Consider the following 6,000-nt stretch of genomic DNA (forward strand, 5'->3'; position numbering starts at 1 on the left):
AAAGAATTTCTATCTTCCATAAATTCTTATATAACGTCTTAATTTTTAAAAATTCATACTAAGCACCCTTTTATTTAAAATGATAATTTTGCACTTGCCTCCTGTGGAATATGCCTTCATCATTGCCTCCCCTCTCCTCTATCCTATTGGACCAACAACCTTCACCCTTGACCCTCGTTGAACTCGTTGCATTCGCATCTATCCAACAAGCAACGAACGACAACCATCCCTTAAGTGTGAGGGTTGTCGTTGCACCTCCTCCTTCTCCTCGAAAGAGAGTCGTTGTCACCTCCGTAAAACTCATTAGACTCTTTCCTACGTACAAGGACCATGAGTAAAGTATCTCCGATATAAATAGAGATAAATTACTCTTTTCATGTAACAAAGGATATCGTATGAAAATTTTTGATAGTTAGATGCTCACCTCCTCGTGAGTTTCTTAAATATTAATTTTTTTAAAAAAATATACCCTTAAAGATTTTATAGTTATATGAACATCACATCTATCATTTATTTAGATTTATTTTTTTAATTTGATTATTCTTATAGTAAAGAATCTAACCTTCTCCATTAACCACACAAATCAGATTGATTTTTTTTATGTCAACCATTGTAAACCTAATGATAGGGATTATCTGTCATGTTTTTACACAAATCAGATAGGGATGAGCGTAAATAAAATATTTCGTTAGAGGATACATAGTGACGTGACATGAAAAAGAAGTCAATATAATAACATCTGTGAATAGATTAAAGTTGACCTCTTGTTGTCTTCCAGATAGTGCACTAAGCTTTGGTTCTTGTAAGTTGGCTGGCCTTCATCACATGGGAATCATCTTCTTTATTTTCTTTTTCCCTCTCCGTATCAAAAGGCATGCACCGAAAAAGCTCTCACGACTTTAGAGAGGTTCAAATCAAGAAGAATCTTATGGCAGGCGAAAGGAGAATGGGAAAGAAAACGAAGACATCGATGGCACGACGACATGCCAAACACTTGGTGGGTTTGTCCCATGAAGAGCTTCAAAACTTGGAGTTCAAGTTGGTGCCCTTTGCCTTCCGCAAACTTTGAGAAATGTAGCCATCTTAAATTAAATTGATTTGTTTACTACTTAATATCGTATAGATAGTATCGTAATCTTGATATGATTTAATCTAGATTTTTTTAGTTTATGTATAACAAGAAAATATAGTAATACATCAACTGAAAATTATATTTTTTTAAAAAAATTAAAATATATATTCTTCTATAAATGATAATGTTATGAAACAAAAATACAGTATAAGGAAGGAGGCTCTCATTTTAAAATATATAAATTAATACTGAACTCTTTGGATTTTGTTTTGGTCCACGATGGACATATGACCACCGCTAGAATAGAAAAAGTGTTGGTGGGCATATCGCCGAATAAGTTTTGCATGGACTATCCGAACGAGATCGAGATGATTGGATCGTCTTTGACTCAAAGAGGAGGAATTCTGTTTTGACCTAAGTCATCCAATAAGCTTAAATGTACTTCTTCCTATTTTTAAACACAACAAAATAAAGAACTTGAATCATTTTCCACTCGAAAAACTTATTAGGTCTTTAATGACCAATGAAATGAGTTGTATGGCACATGTTGAACATATTGAATATGAAAACTATCTTCCAAAATATAAGAAGGATTCGACACTTATAACTCAAGATGACTACTCGAGCGAAAGCTTTGATGAGTTTGAACTTCTAACAATAAAGTTTAAAAAGTTCTTAAAATAAAAATAAAAAAATAAGAATAAACTTAAAAAGAAGAAGTTGTTCAGAGAATAAGAAAATATCCAAGATAGCTTGGGATTAATTGAGCTCATCCGATGACGAGAACCAAACCAACAAAGATGAAGTGGCGAACAATGCATTAATGGTTTTCGACGATGAGGTAACCAAAACTCCTTTACTTTATTTTGAAATTACTTAATACATTTTCATGAGATTTTTTAAATTAGTTAGTAAATAAAAATAAAAAAATAAAAAAATATCATGCTTCTCTTTTTAAGTGACTTTGAAAAAATTTAAAATTTGAGTGTGACAATTGTATGTTAATTCCTAGCACTAAGCATGAAAAGATAGATTCACTTAAAAAGAAAAATACATTACTACAACAAAAAAATAATTTTGAAATCAATATGCAACCTAAACTCCAAAATGTAATAGTCTACGCACTTAATCAAATTTCTAAAATACTTTTATAGATACCAGATCACTATCTACTTCCACCCTCCTCGGATCGATCTTCTTCCTACATCATTGTCCATGTCTCTTTCACCGACATCTTTCGATTCCTCGAGTGATATCAAAGATGTTAGCCTTCCAATCTCATCAACCAATCTGATGAGACAAGCAGGTACTCAATAATCACTCAAGTTATTTGAGACTTTGAGCCTCAAATTAATAGACTCAAGTTATTTCTGCAGCAAAACTTTGTCCATCATCTCATGCTCATGCTCAGTTCATTTAATCATCAACAGTGATTTCTGCAAGATGCGTCCATACTGAACGTTAACGGAGCTATCGAACCAAATGCGAGGGGCACCGAAAGCAGCTGGTGGAGAATAAAGCCCCACTCCCAGTAGTCTCAGAATCCTTCCTTCGCATCTGCGTCTATAAAAGGAAGAGCCATGAGAGGAGCTCGCCATTAAGCCATTTCCAGGCAAAGAAGCTATCGGTGGTGCCTGTGAAGGAAACATCGTTCATGGCGACTCATCGGAACTGCCCACAGCGAGACCAGGCGAAGCTCCATGGCGACGACTACGTCACCTACGTCACCAGGATCGAGAAGACGACGAGCATGATCGAAGGGCCTCACTTTCCCAACCTTCATGCCATTTACAAGCACAAGGAAAGGTACGAGGAAGAGGAGAGGTGCCCGGCCGGGCGTTTTGGTAAGGCAATGCACCTGGAGAGGTTCGAGGACGACAAGGGCGCATATCGAGCGTGCGAGAAGACGACCTACGAGGAGGAGGAGGACGTCGACTCGGAAGCCGGAGAATTCATCAAGCGCAAGCACCTCACAGCCGTCAAAGCTGCCTGAGAACGCTTTCAAAGAATGGCTCTACCATGGTTTGGCACCTTCAACGTATGCTTCTCTACTGTGCTCGTAAGCCAGCCATGATGATACGATACTACTGATCTATGTTCTTACGCTTTTAAATAAAGATCAATTTAGCTATTAGTTAAAGATCTCATGTTGTTGAGGGTAAAAGGGGTGCCACCTGCACAAGGATTCAAAACTCAATTATGGAATTAACAAAACTGGAACGCCCAGTGAATGAAAGAATCAGGCCAAATTTTCAACGTTGCAGATGCACACAAGATAAACACATTTATGAAGAAAGTACTAACTCCTGTGTCTTGCAATTCAACCTAGTTACTCCAAATTACACTAGCCAATGTCTTTAAGATAAACCCAATAACATGAAGTTATGTCCTACTTATTTTGAGAATAGTCGATCGTATTTAATGCATTAAATATTAACATACAAGAAGAAAACATCATATTCTCTACCTGAGGATCACAAGAGTATTTCCCTTCATATAATATCGAGGAGGCAAGTTTTATCCCAAGACAATAGTGGACTTGTGACAATGGAGTCTGCTCTATTTTTTTACTCGTTGAAAAAAAAAAAGAAAGGAAATCAAGATAATTGTATAACAGAAAATATGACTCGACAAGTGGCTATGTTGTGCTCTGCCTCCTCAAGATCATATGATGCACTGGTGCAGCCATCTTCCAAAAGCATGTTTTCAAACTACAACAACAGTCAGTCCCATGTATCTATTATAAAATGAATGTAATCAGTCTAAATATCAAGAGATCAACTTTCTCACCCAACTTATATAGGCACAAATTGGAAAGTTTAAATCATTTTGAACCAAAACCAAACCACTTTGCCAAAAAGAACTTGCTCTTCCCACGAGAATTTGTTTCTGGTGCCTTCACTGGAAGCGGCACTGGAATTGGTGCTTGCACCGGTGGTGACTTCTCTTTTGCTGCAACCAACATATTCCACGTTCAGTAAAGCTTAGTGACAATGATATATTCTCCATTTGAAATTTTCTCTCGTGACTCTAAAATGTCATTTTGTTATACAACTTACTCTCACAAGAAAGCATCCCATAATTGTTCTTCAGAGCTTCAAGAAATAAATTCTCCTTGTTTTCTTGCATCACTAGTTGCAGACAGAATATAAGATAATAGCAAACAACACATATGAAGAGGATTGCCTAGTTAGACTGAAGTTATTATGAAGAACAGAAAATTACATTGAGAAAAAAATTCTTGTCTGTAGTTGGGAGCAAAACCGACTGATAGCAACCGTACTGCCTCTTCATCTCTCTTTGTAACAAACTGAGCAGTATCATCAAGATTTTGTGTATCTAAGAGAATACCTGCAAGCTGGAACAACATATTTCTTCATAGAGAGTACAGAGTTAACGAAGAACCGATTAGTAAAATCATAGATTTCAAGTTTCATACCAAAAGCTTTTTCAAGTTAGGACTCTGAAGTAGATCATAGGCTTCTTCACAATAGTTGTCTGTGAGAATTGTGCACAGAGAACCCACCTATACAACAGAACTGGAGCATGTATAGAACTGTTTGTGCTTGAAAGATTGAACAGTGAATAATCACCTCATTGTTAGTTTTCAGCACATCCTGCCCGATGACAAGCATGGCTAGTTTGTTGGCCATCAAAAGATTCTCCAGATCTACCTGACGTAAGACATGGAACAAGAAAAAAGTATAAATGACTTATAACAAGCTGCAAGATTAAGATACATCTTTCATTTCAACATTTCATATTTCTATTTGATAGGAAGAACTATACAAAATGAGATATTGAGAGTAAAAAACCTTTACAGTTCCATTATATAAATGAACACAGAGAGAGAGAGAGAGAGAGAGAGTTGAGCTAGAATACTATCCGGACGCCTCAATCCTATCACCTCAATATCAATTATGGAGAGTCCAAACTGAAAATCAATTCTGTTAAAACATTATCTTGATGTTTGAAAGGCCTAGAAGTAAAAATTCATCTTTTTCAAAAGCTGGAACATATGAATATTATAGAAGCCCATATAAGTAGCTTTAATAGTATAGTTTAATACACAAGCCACAAGTGTCAAGACAAGGTGAGTTTTTTCATGGATTTATCGAACAATATTTAGCCTATGATCTGTTCCTTTAAAGTGGCTAAAAACTGAAATTATTGTTGCGTGAATGAATGTTCTTTACACCATTTGTTTTGTGCTAATGAGAATAATGCACAAAACATATCCAAATTACATGACTCTTGGTTTCTACATATTATAAAATATTGTAGCTTTTGGAGGAAATTATCTTCAATTGAAGTCCCCATTATTTATTTTGAGGTGATAAAACTGACTTGAGGCCTGTCTCCATATGGATAAGCATAGTGATTGTTGCTAATGGAACATATAAAGGTTGTGAAAGAATGTGTAATACCCCATTATTTCAACAGGACAACTGGGTATCAAACAGCTGATAATTGATTTGATTAATGAGTAACATAGTCCATGTGCATGCAGAACTGTCAGTATCATAAAAACACCAAGCAGAATTTGTCTAATATTACTCCTTTATGTTCTTCATAATACAGGTTCAAAGCATTCCAAAAATTCAAAACATCATGAACACTGAAACAGAAGACTCACCATCTAATAATGTAGTCTGCCAATATGATGTTTTACATTTCAAATAAGCAATCCAACATTAAATGTGCCAACCCCAAATAGTTGAAACACCACGACTTGTCATCATTGTTGTTCTAATCCAACATGAAATGTGAATATCACGGTCATCATTTTAACAAGGTTATCTTCTTTTTTTGTTTTTAAGCATTATGTGCATAGACCAAAAGCTCTTTGAAGTCGATGAAAAAGGGTATGCAGATTTAACTTCTTGTTAGTCTAGCATGTATATTAAGTACAGAATAACCAGCTTGCA

At 35.7% G+C, this 6,000-nt stretch overlaps 1 pseudogene; it reads right to left on the minus strand.

The window, feature by feature from the left end:
- Window positions 1-3,648: 3,648 nt before the first annotated feature.
- The window catches only part of LOC135635425 (uncharacterized), a 2,921-nt pseudogene continuing 569 nt past the window's right edge, over window positions 3,649-6,000 (minus strand).

The sequence above is a fragment of the Musa acuminata genome, chromosome BXJ3-4, assembly GCF_036884655.1.
Source record: "Musa acuminata AAA Group cultivar baxijiao chromosome BXJ3-4, Cavendish_Baxijiao_AAA, whole genome shotgun sequence".
NCBI lineage: Eukaryota > Viridiplantae > Streptophyta > Magnoliopsida > Zingiberales > Musaceae > Musa > Musa acuminata.